We start from the raw sequence: 11375 nt of genomic DNA on the forward strand, positions 1-11375 counted from the left end.
TGGTCACTACACTATGATTAAGACCATGAAGAACCATCCATGAGAGGAGCACTACCGATCAGCAACAACTAGAGGTCTGAGATTTGGGGGCACGGCTGGGACCTTTCACACTCAAGGTGGGGGTAATACCCTTCCATTAAAAAGCCAAGACGAGAGTGCATCAGAAAGCCACAGATGCATCACATGGATTTTCTTCCTGTGCTGACTATGGCCTTGCAATATTTTTATCTTGCTTGTAATCTTGGGCTTTATTTTATGGTTAAAGTAACCTCTTTCAAAAACATTCTTCCTACGGTTTCCCTGGGGATTGAACCAAGGACCTTCTACATGTAAAGCAGACGTGATGACCACTACACTATGAAACCCCTTAAAACGTGCTGCCAGTTCACATGGTCCAATCGGGTTCTGTTACATTTAAACTCTTTGAAAAAGTTTAAAGTTTATGGTTTCACTTAGGATTAAGCCCAGGACTGTCTGCATGTAAACCAGACATGATGGTCAGTACACTATGATTAAGACCATGAAGAACCATCCATGAGAGGAGCACTACCGATCAGCAACAACTAGAGGTCTGAGATTTGGGTGCACGGCTGGGACCTCTCAGACTCAAGGCGGGGGTAATACCCTTCCATTAAAAAGCCAAGACGAGAGTGCATCAGAAAGCCACAGATGCATCACGTGGATTTTCTTCCTGTGCTGACTATGGCCTTGCAATATTTTTATCTTGCTTGTAATCTTGGGCTTTATTTTATGGTTAAAGTAACCTCTTTCAAAAACATTCTTCCTATAGTTTCACTGGAGATTGAACCCAGGACCTTCTGCGTGTAAAGCAGACATGATGACCACTACACTATGAAACCCCTGAAAATACACTGCCAGTTCACATGGTCCAATTGGGTTCTGTTACATTTTAACTCTTTGAAAAAGTTTAAAGTTTATGGTTTCACTTAGGATTAAGCCCAGGACTGTCTGCATGTAAACCAGACATGATGGTCAGTACACTATGATTAAGACCATGAAGAACCATCCATGAGAGGAGCACTACCGATCAGCAACAACTAGAGGTCTGAGATTTGGGTGCACGGCTGGGACCTCTCAGACTCAAGGCGGGGGTAATACCCTTCCATCAAAAAGCCAAGACGAGAGTGCATCAGAAAGCCACAGCTGCATCAAGTGGATTTTCGTCCTGTGCTGACTATGGCCTTGCAATATTTTTATCTTGCTTGTAATCTTGGGCTTTATTTTATGGTTAAAGTAACCTCTTTCAAAAACATTCTTCCTATGGTTTCACTGGGGATTGAACCCAGGACCTTCTGCGTGTAAAGCAGACGTGATGACCACTACACTATGAAACCCCTGAAAACGTGCTGCCAGTTCACATGGTCCAATCGGGTTCTGTTACATTTAAACTCTTTGAAAAAGTTTAAAGTTTATGGTTTCACTTAGGATTAAGCCCAGGACTATCTGCATGTAAACCAGACATGATGGTCACTACACTATGATTAAGACCATGAAGAACCATCCATGAGAGGAGCACTACCGATCAGCAACAACTAGAGGTCTGAGATTTGGGGGCACGGCTGGGACCTTTCACACTCAAGGTGGGGGTAATACCCTTCCATCAAAAAGCCAAGACGAGAGTGCATCAGAAAGCCACAGATGCATCACATGGATTTTCTTCCTGTGCTGACTATGGCCTTGCAATATTTTTATCTTGCTTGTAATCTTGGGCTTTATTTTATGGTTAAAGTATCCTCTTTCAAAAACTTTCATCCAATGGTTTCACTGGGGATTGAACCCAGGACCTTCTACATGTAAAGCAGACGTGATGACCACTACACTATGAAACCCCTGAAAACCCACTGCCAGTTCACATGGTCCAATCGGGTTCTGTTACATTTAAACTCTTTGAAAAAGTTTAAAGTTTATGGTTTCACTTAGGATTAAGCCCAGGACTGTCTGCATGTAAACCAGACATGATGGTCAGTACACTATGATTAAGACCATGAAGAACCATCCATGAGAGGAGCACTACCGATCAGCAACAACTAGAGGTCTGAGATTTGGGGCACGGCTGGGACCTTTCACACTCAAGGTGGGGGTAATACCCTTCCATCAAAAAGCCAAGACGAGAGTGCATCAGAAAGCCACAGATGCATCACGTGGATTTTCTTCCTGTGCTGACTATGGCCTTGCAATATTTTTATCTTGCTTGCAATCTTGGGCTTTATTTTATGGTTAAAGTAACCTCTTTCAAAAACATTCTTCCTATGGTTTCACTGGGGATTGAACCCAGGACCTTCTGCGTGTAAAGCAGACATGATGACCACTACACTATGAAACCCCTGAACATACACTGCCAGTTCACATGGTCCAATCGGGTTCTGTTACATTTAAACTCTTTGAAAAAGTTTAAAGTTTATGGTTTCACTTAGGATTAAGCCCAGGACTGTCTGCATGTAAACCAGACATGATGGTCACTACACTATGATTAAGACCATGAAGAACCATCCATGAAAGGAGCACTACCGATCAGCAACAAGTAGAGGTCTGAGATTTGGGGGCACGGCTGGGACCTTTCACACTCAAGGTGGGGGTAATACCCTTCCATCAAAAAGCCAAGACGAGAGTGCATCAGAAAGCCACAGATGCATCACATGGATTTTCTTCCTGTGCTGACTATGGCCTTGCAATATTTTTATCTTGCTTGTAATCTTGGGCTTTATTTTATGGTTAAAGTAACCTCTTTCAAAAACTTTCATCCAATGGTTTCACTGGGGATTGAACACAGGACCTTCTACATGTAAAACAGACGTGATGACCACTACACTATGAAACCCCTGAAAATCCACTGCCAGTTCACATGGTCCAATCGGGTTCTGTTACATTTAAACTCTTTGAAAAAGTTTAAAGTTTATGGTTTCAGTTAGGATTAAGCCCAGGACTGTCTGCATGTAAACCAGACATGATGGTCAGTACACTATGATTAAGACCATGAAGAACCATCCATGAGAGGAGCACTACCGATCAGCAACAACTAGAGGTCTGAGATTTGGGTGCACGGCTGGGACCTCTCAGACTCAAGGCGGGGGTAATACCCTTCCATCAAAAAGCCAAGACGAGAGTGCATCAGAAAGCCACAGATGCATCACATGGATTTTCTTCCTGTGCTGACTATGGCCTTGCAATATTTTTATCTTGCTTGCAATCTTGGGCTTTATTTTATGGTTAAAGTAACCTCTTTCAAAAACATTCTTCCTATGGTTTCACTGGGGATTGAACCCAGGACCTTCTGCGTGTAAAGCAGACGTGATGACCACTACACTATGAAACCCCTGAAATCGTGCTGCCAGTTAACATGGTCCAATCGGGTTCTGTTACATTTAAAGTCTTTGAAAAAGTTTAAAGTTTATGGTTTAACTTAGGATTAAGCCCAGGACTGTCTGCATGTAAACCAGACATGATGGTCAGTACACTATGATTAAGACCATGAAGAACCATCCATGAGAGGAGCACTACCGATCAGCAACAACTAGAGGTCTGAGATTTGGGGGCACGGCTGGGACCTTTCAAACTCAAGGTGGGGGTAATACCCTTCCATCAAAAAGCCAAGACGAGAGTGCATCAGAAAGCCACAGATGCATCACGTGGATTTTCTTCCTGTGCTGACTATGGCCTTGCAATATTTTTATCTTGCTTGTAATCTTGGGCTTTATTTTATGGTTAAAGTAACCTCTTTCAAAAACAATCTTCCTATGGTTTCACTAAGGATTGAACCCAGGACCTTCTGCGTGTAAAGCAGACGTGATGACCACTACACTATGAAACCCCTGAAAATACACTGCCAGTTCACATGGTCCAATCGGGTTCTGTTACATTTAAACTCTTTGAAAAAGTTTAAAGTTTATGGTTTCACTTAGGATTAAGCCCAGGACTGTCTGCATGTAAACCAGACATGATGGTCACTACACTATGATTAAGACCATGAAGAACCATCCATGAGAGGAGCACTACCGATCAGCAACAACTAGAGGTCTGAGATTTGGGGGCACGGCTGGGACCTTTCACACTCAAGGTGGGGGTAATACCCTTCCATTAAAAAGCCAAGACGAGAGTGCATCAGAAAGCCACAGATGCATCACATGGATTTTCTTCCTGTGCTGACTATGGCCTTTCAATATTTTTATCTTCCTTGTAATCTTGGGCTTTATTTTATGGTTAAAGTAACCTCTTTCAAAAACATTCTTCCTATGGTTTCACTGGGGATTGAACCCAGGACCTTCTGCGTGTAAAGCAGACGTGATGTCCACTATACTATGAAACCCCTGAAAGTCCACTGCCAGTTCACATGGTCCAATCGGGTTCTGTTACATTTAAACTCTGAAAAAGTTTAAAGTTTATGGTTTCACTTAGGATTAAGCCCAGGACTGTCTGCATGTAAACCAGACATGATGGTCACTACACTATGATTAAGACCATGAAGAACCATCCATGAGAGGAGCACTACCGATCAGCAACAACTAGAGGTCTGAGATTTGGGGGCACGGCTGGGACCTTTCACACTCAAGGTGGGGGTAATACCCTTCCATTAAAAGCCAAGACGAGAGTGCATCAGAAAGCCACAGATGCATCACATGGATTTTCTTCCTGTGCTGACTATGGCCTTGCAATATTTTTATCTTGCTTGTAATCTTTGGCTTTATTTTATGGTTAAAGTAACCTCTTTCAAAAACATTCTTCCTATGGTTTCACTGGGGATTGAACCCAGGACCTTCTGCGTGTAAAGCAGACGTGATGACCACTACACTATGAAACCCCTGAAAATCCACTGCCAGTTCACATGGTCCAATCGGGTTCTGTTACATTTAAACTCTTTGAAAAAGTTTAAAGTTTATGGTTTCAGTTAGGATTAAGCCCAGGACTGTCTGCATGTAAACCAGACATGATGGTCAGTACACTATGATTAAGACCATGAAGAACCATCCATGAGAGGAGCACTACCGATCAGCAACAACTAGAGGTCTGAGATTTGGGTGCACGGCTGGGACCTCTCACACTCAAGGTGGGGGTAATACCCTTCCATCAAAAAGCCAAGACGAGAGTGCATCAGAAAGCCACAGATGCATCACATGGATTTTCTTCCTGTGCTGACTATGGCCTTGTAATATTTTTATCTTGCTTGTAATTTTGGGCTTTATTTTATGGTTAAAGTAACCTCTTTCAAAAACATTCTTCCTATGGTTTCACTGGGGATTGAACCCAGGACCTTCTGCGTGTAAAGCAGACGTGATGACCACTACACTATGAAACCCCTGAAAATCCACTGCCAGTTCACATGGTCCAATCGGGTTCTGTTCCATTTAAACTCTTTGAAAAAGTTTAAAGTTTATGGTTTCACTTAGGATTAAGCCCAGGACTGTCTGCATGTAAACCAGACATGATGGTCACTACACTATGATTAAGACCATGAAGAACCATCCATGAGAGGAGCACTACCGATCAGCAACAACTAGAGATCTGAGATTTGGGGGCACGGCTGGGACCTTTCACACTCAAGGTGGGGGTAATACCCTTCCATCAAAAAGCCAAGACGAGAGTGCATCAGAAAGCCACAGATGCATCACATGGATTTTCTTCCTGTGCTGACTATGGCCTTGCAATATTTTTATCTTGCTTGTAATCTTGGGCTTTATTTTATGGTTAAAGTAACCTCTTTCAAAAACATTCTTCCTACGGTTTCATTGGGGATTGAACCCAGGACCTTCTACATGTAAAGCAGACGTGATGACCACTACACTATGAAACCCCTTAAAACGTGCTGCCAGTTCACATGGTCCAATCGGGTTCTGTTACATTTAAACTCTCTGAAAAAGTTTAAAGTTTATGGTTTCACTTAGGATTAAGCCCAGGACTGTCTGCATGTAAACCAGACATGATGGTCACTACACTATGATTAAGACCATGAAGAACCATCCATGAGAGGAGCACTACCGATCAGCAACAACTAGAGGTCTGAGATTTGGGGGCACGGCTGGGACCTTTCACACTCAAGGTGGGGGTAATACCCTTCCATCAAAAAGCCAAGACGAGAGTGCATCAGAAAGCCACAGATGCATCACATGGATTTTCTTCCTGTGCTGACTATGGCCTTGCAATATTTTTATCTTGCTTGTAATCTTGGGCTTTATTTTATGGTTAAAGTATCCTCTTTCAAAAACTTTCATCCAATGGTTTCACTGGGGATTGAACCCAGGACCTTCTGCGTGTAAAGCAGACGTGATGACCACTACACTATGAAATCCCTGAAAATCCACTGCCAGTTCACATGGTCCAATCGGGTTCTGTTACATTTAAACTCTTTGAAAAAGTTTAAAGTTTATGGTTTCACTTAGGATTAAGCCCAGGACTGTCTGCATGTTACCAGACATGATGGTCACTACACTATGATTAAGACCATGAAGAACCATCCATGAGAGGAGCACTACCGATCAGCAACAACTAGAGGTCTGAGATTTGGGGGCACGGCTGGGACCTTTCACACTCAAGGTGGGGGTAATACCCTTCCATCAAAAAGCCAAGACGAGAGTGCATCAGAAAGCCACAGATGCATCACATGGATTTTCTTCCTGTGCTGACTATGGCCTTGCAATATTTTTATCTTGCTTGTAATCTTGGGCTTTATTTTATGGTTAAAGTATCCTCTTTCAAAAACGTTCATCCAACGGTTTCACTGGGGATTGAACGCAGGACCTTCTACATGTAAAGCAGACGTAATGACCACTACACTATGAAACCCCTGAAAATCCACTGCCAGTTCACATGGTCCAATCGGGTTCTGTTACATTTAAACTCTTTGAAAAAGTTTAAAGTTTATGGTTTCACTTAGGATTAAGCCCAGGACTGTCTGCATGTAAACCAGACATGATGGTCAGTACACTATGATTAAGACCATGAAGAACCATCCATGAGAGGAGCACTACCGATCAGCAACAACTAGAGGTCTGAGATTTGGGTGCACGGCTGGGACCTCTCAGACTCAAGGCGGGGGTAATACCCTTCCATCAAAAAGCCAAGACGAGAGTGCATCAGAAAGCCACAGATGCATCACGTGGATTTTCTTCCTGTGCTGACTATGGCCTTGCAATATTTTTATCTTGCATGCAATCTTGGGCTTTATTTTATGGTTAAAGTAACCTCTTTCAAAAACATTCTTCCTATGGTTTCACTGAGGATTGAACCCAGGACCTTCTGCGTGTAAAGCAGACGTGATGATCACTACACTATGAAACCTCTGAAATCGTGCTGCCAGTTAACATGGTCCAATCGGGTTCTGTTACATTTAAAGTCTTTGAAAAAGTTTAAAGTTTATGGTTTCACTTAGGATTAAGCCCAGGACTGTCTGCATGTAAACCAGACATGATGGTCACTACACTATGATTAAGACCATGAAGAACCATTCATGAGAGGAGCACTACCGATCAGCAACAAGTAGAGGTCTGAGATTTGGGGGCACGGCTGGGACCTTTCACACTCAAGGTGGGGGTAATACCCTTCCATCAAAAAGCCAAGATGAGAGTGCATCAGAAAGCCACAGATGCATCACGTGGATTTTCTTCCTGTGCTGACTATGGCCTTGCAATATTTTTATCTTGCTTGCAATCTTGGGCTTTATTTTATGGTTAAAGTAACCTCTTTCAAAAACATTATTCCTATGGTTTCACTGGGGATTGAACCCAGGACCTTCTGCGTGTAAAGCAGACGTGATGACCACTACACTATGAAACCCCTGAAAATCCACTGCCAGTTCACATGGTCCAATCGGGTTCTGTTACATTTAAAGTCTTTGAAAAAGTTTAAAGTTTATGGTTTAACTTAGGATTAAGCCCAGGACTGTCTGCATGTAAACCAGACATGATGGTCACTACACTATGATTAAGACCATGAAGAACCATCCATGAGAGGAGCACTACCGATCAGCAACAACTAGAGGTCTGAGATTTGGGGGCACGGCTGGGACCTTTAACACTCAAGGTGGGGGTAATACCCTTCCATTAAAAAGCCAAGACGAGAGTGCATCAGAAAGCCACAGATGCATCACATGGATTTTCTTCCTGTGCTGACTATGGCCTTGCAATATTTTTATCTTGCTTGTAATCTTTGGCTTTATTTTATGGTTAAAGTAACCTCTTTCAAAAACATTCTTCCTATGGTTTCACTGGGGATTGAACCCAGGACCTTCTGCGTGTAAAGCAGACGTGATGACCACTACACTATGAAACCCCTGACAACGTGCTGCCAGTTCACATGGTCCAATCGGGTTCTGTTACATTTAAACTCTTTGAAAAAGTTTAAAGTTTATGGTTTAATTTAGGATTAAGCCCAGGACTGTCTGCATGTAAACCAGACATGATGGTCACTACACTATGATTAAGACCATGAAGAACCATCCATGAGAGGAGCACTACCGATCAGCAACAACTAGAGGTCTGAGATTTGGGGGCACGGCTGGGACCTTTCAAACTCAAGGTGGGGGTAATACCCTTCTATCAAAAAGCCAAGACGAGAGTGCATCAGAAAGCCACAGATGCATCACGTGGATTTTCTTCCTGTGCTTACTATGGCCTTGCAATATTTTTATCTTGCTTGTCATCTTAGGCTTTATTTTATGGTTAAAGTAACCTCTTTCAAAAACAATCTTCCTATGGTTTCACTGGGGATTGAATCCTGGACCTTCTGCGTGTAAAGCAGACGTGATGACCACTACACTATGAAACCCCTGAAAACGTGCTGCCAGTTCACATGGTCGAATCGGGTTCTGTTACATTAAAACTCTTTGAAAAAGTTTAAAGTTTATGGTTTCACTTAGGATTAAGCCCAGGACTGTCTGCATGTAAACCAGACATGATGGTCACTACACTATGATTAAGACCATGAAGAACCATCCATGAGAGGAGCACTACCGATCAGCAACAAGTAGAGGTCTGAGATTTGGGGGCACGGCTGGGACCTTTCACACTCAAGGTGGGGGTAATACCCTTCCATCAAAAAGCCAAGACGAGAGTGCATCAGAAAGCCACAGATGCATCACGTGGATTTTCTTCCTGTGCTTACTATGGCCTTGCAATATTTTTATCTTGCTTGTCATCTTGGGCTTTATTTTATGGTTAAAGTAACCTCTTTCAAAACAATCTTCCTATGGTTTCACTGGGGATTGAACCCTGGACATTCTGCGTGTAAAGCAGACGTGATGACCACTACACTATGAAACCCCTGAAAACGTGCAGCCAGTTCACATGGTCGAATCGGGTTCTGTTACATTTAAACTCTTTGAAAAAGTTTAAAGTTTATGGTTTCACTTAGGATTAAGCCCAGGACTGTCTGCATGTAAACCAGACATGATGGTCACTACACTATGATTAAGACCATGAAGAACCATCCATGAGAGGAGCACTACCGATCAGCAACAACTAGAGGTCTGAGATTTGGGGCACGGCTGGGACCTTTCACACTCAAGGTGGGGGGTAATACCCTTCCATCAAAAAGCCAAGACGAGAGTGCATCAGAAAGCCACAGATGCATCACGTGGATTTTCTTCCTGTGCTGACTATGGCCTTGCAATATTTTTATCTTGCTTGCAATCTTGGGCTTTATTTTTGGTTAAAGTAACCTCTTTCAAAAACATTCTTCCTATGGTTTCACTGGGGATTGAACCCAGGACCTTCTGCACGTAAAGCAGACATGATGACCACTACACTATGAAACCCCTGAAAATACACTGCCAGTTCACATGGTCCAATCGGGTTCTGTTACATTTAAACTCTTTGAAAAAGTTTAAAGTTTATGGTTTCACTTAGGATTAAGCCCAGGACTGTCTGCATGTAAACCAGACATGATGGTCACTAAGCTATGATTAAGACCATGAAGAACCATCCATGAGAGGAGCACTACCGATCAGCAACAACTAGAGGTCTGAGATTTGGGGGCACGGCTGGGACCTTTCACACTCAAGGTGGGGGTAATACCCTTCCATCAAAAAGCCAAGACGAGAGTGCATCAGAAAGCCACAGATGCATCACATGGATTTTCTTCCTGTGCTGACTATGGCCTTGCAATATTTTTATCTTGCTTGTAATCTTGGCTTTATTTTATGGTTAAAGTAACCTCTTTCAAAAACATTCTTCCTATGGTTTCACTGGGGATTGAACCCAGGACTTTCTGCGTGTAAAGCAGACGTGATGACCACTACACTATGAAACCCCTGAAAAATCCACTGCCAGTTCACATGGTCGAATCGGGTTCTGTTACATTTAAACTCTTTGAAAAAGTTTAAAGTTTATGGTTTCACTTAGGATTAAGCCCAGGACTGTCTGCATGTAAACCAGACATGATGGTCACTACACTATGATTAAGACCATGAAGAACCATCCATGAGAGGAGCACTACCGATCAGCAACAACTAGAGGTCTGAGATTTGGGGCACGGCTGGGACCTTTCAAACTCAAGGTGGGGGTAATACCCTTCCATCAAAAAGCCAAGACGAGAGTGCATCAGAAAGCCACAGATGCATCACGTGGATTTTCTTCCTGTGCTGACTATGGCCTTGCAATATTTTTATCTTGCTTGTAATCTTGGGCTTTATTTTATGGTTAAAGTAACCTCTTGCAAAAACATTCTTCCTATGGTTTCACTGGGGATTGAACCAGGACCTTCTGCGTGTAAAGGAGATGTGATGACCACTACACTATGAAACCCCTGAAAATGTGCTGCCAGTTCACATGGTCGAATCGGGTTCTGTTACATTAAAACTCTTTGAAAAAGTTTAAAGTTTATGGTTTCACTTAGGATTAAGCCCAGGACTGTCTGCATGTAAACCAGACATGATGGTCACTACACTATGATTAAGACATGAAGAACCATCCATGAGAGGAGCACTACCGATCAGCAACAAGTAGAGGTCTGAGATTTGGGGGCACGGCTGGGACCTTTCACACTCAAGGTGGGGGTAATACCCTTCCATCAAAAAGCCAAGACGAGAGTGCATCAGAAAGCCACAGATGCATCACGTGGATTTTCTTCCTGTGCTGACTATGGCCTTGCAATATTTTTATCTTGCTTGCAATCTTGGGCTTTATTTTATGGTTAAAGTAACCTCTTTCAAAAACATTCTTCCTATGGTTTCACTGGGGATTGAACCCAGGACCTTCTGCGTGTAAAGCAGACGTGATGACCACTACACTATGAAACCCCTGAAAACGTGCTGCCAGTTAACATGGTCCAATCGGTTCTGTTACATTTAAAGTCTTTGAAAAAGTTTAAAGTTTATGGTTTCACTTAGGATTAAGCCCAGGACTGTCTGCATGTAAACCAGACATGAT

The 11375-nt window shown here is 42.8% G+C and overlaps 12 non-coding genes across 12 annotated transcripts; all 12 read right to left on the minus strand.

Moving 5' to 3' along the window:
* Positions 1–1282: 1282 nt before the first annotated feature.
* On the minus strand, positions 1283–1355 carry TRNAV-UAC (transfer RNA valine (anticodon UAC)). Its single transcript has one exon. It is a non-coding gene; the product is annotated as a tRNA-Val (tRNA).
* A 422-nt stretch (positions 1356–1777) lies between these two features.
* Positions 1778–1850, minus strand: TRNAV-UAC (transfer RNA valine (anticodon UAC)). Its single transcript has one exon. It is a non-coding gene; the product is annotated as a tRNA-Val (tRNA).
* A 421-nt stretch (positions 1851–2271) lies between these two features.
* On the minus strand, positions 2272–2344 carry TRNAV-UAC (transfer RNA valine (anticodon UAC)). Its single transcript has one exon. It is a non-coding gene; the product is annotated as a tRNA-Val (tRNA).
* A 917-nt stretch (positions 2345–3261) lies between these two features.
* On the minus strand, positions 3262–3334 carry TRNAV-UAC (transfer RNA valine (anticodon UAC)). Its single transcript has one exon. It is a non-coding gene; the product is annotated as a tRNA-Val (tRNA).
* Positions 3335–4743: 1409 nt separating this feature from the next.
* On the minus strand, positions 4744–4816 carry TRNAV-UAC (transfer RNA valine (anticodon UAC)). The gene has a single exon. It is a non-coding gene; the product is annotated as a tRNA-Val (tRNA).
* A 422-nt stretch (positions 4817–5238) lies between these two features.
* Positions 5239–5311, minus strand: TRNAV-UAC (transfer RNA valine (anticodon UAC)). Its single transcript has one exon. It is a non-coding gene; the product is annotated as a tRNA-Val (tRNA).
* A 917-nt stretch (positions 5312–6228) lies between these two features.
* On the minus strand, positions 6229–6302 carry TRNAV-UAC (transfer RNA valine (anticodon UAC)). The gene has a single exon. It is a non-coding gene; the product is annotated as a tRNA-Val (tRNA).
* Positions 6303–7712: 1410 nt separating this feature from the next.
* TRNAV-UAC (transfer RNA valine (anticodon UAC)) lies at positions 7713–7785 on the minus strand. The gene has a single exon. It is a non-coding gene; the product is annotated as a tRNA-Val (tRNA).
* Positions 7786–8207: 422 nt separating this feature from the next.
* TRNAV-UAC (transfer RNA valine (anticodon UAC)) lies at positions 8208–8280 on the minus strand. Its single transcript has one exon. It is a non-coding gene; the product is annotated as a tRNA-Val (tRNA).
* A 1410-nt stretch (positions 8281–9690) lies between these two features.
* Positions 9691–9763, minus strand: TRNAV-UAC (transfer RNA valine (anticodon UAC)). The gene has a single exon. It is a non-coding gene; the product is annotated as a tRNA-Val (tRNA).
* A 421-nt stretch (positions 9764–10184) lies between these two features.
* Positions 10185–10257, minus strand: TRNAV-UAC (transfer RNA valine (anticodon UAC)). Its single transcript has one exon. It is a non-coding gene; the product is annotated as a tRNA-Val (tRNA).
* Positions 10258–11172: 915 nt separating this feature from the next.
* On the minus strand, positions 11173–11245 carry TRNAV-UAC (transfer RNA valine (anticodon UAC)). The gene has a single exon. It is a non-coding gene; the product is annotated as a tRNA-Val (tRNA).
* Between the last annotated feature and the right edge of the window lie 130 nt (positions 11246–11375).

The sequence above is a fragment of the Dendropsophus ebraccatus genome, chromosome 4 (assembly GCF_027789765.1).
Source record: "Dendropsophus ebraccatus isolate aDenEbr1 chromosome 4, aDenEbr1.pat, whole genome shotgun sequence".
Classification (NCBI taxonomy): Eukaryota; Metazoa; Chordata; class Amphibia; order Anura; family Hylidae; genus Dendropsophus; species Dendropsophus ebraccatus.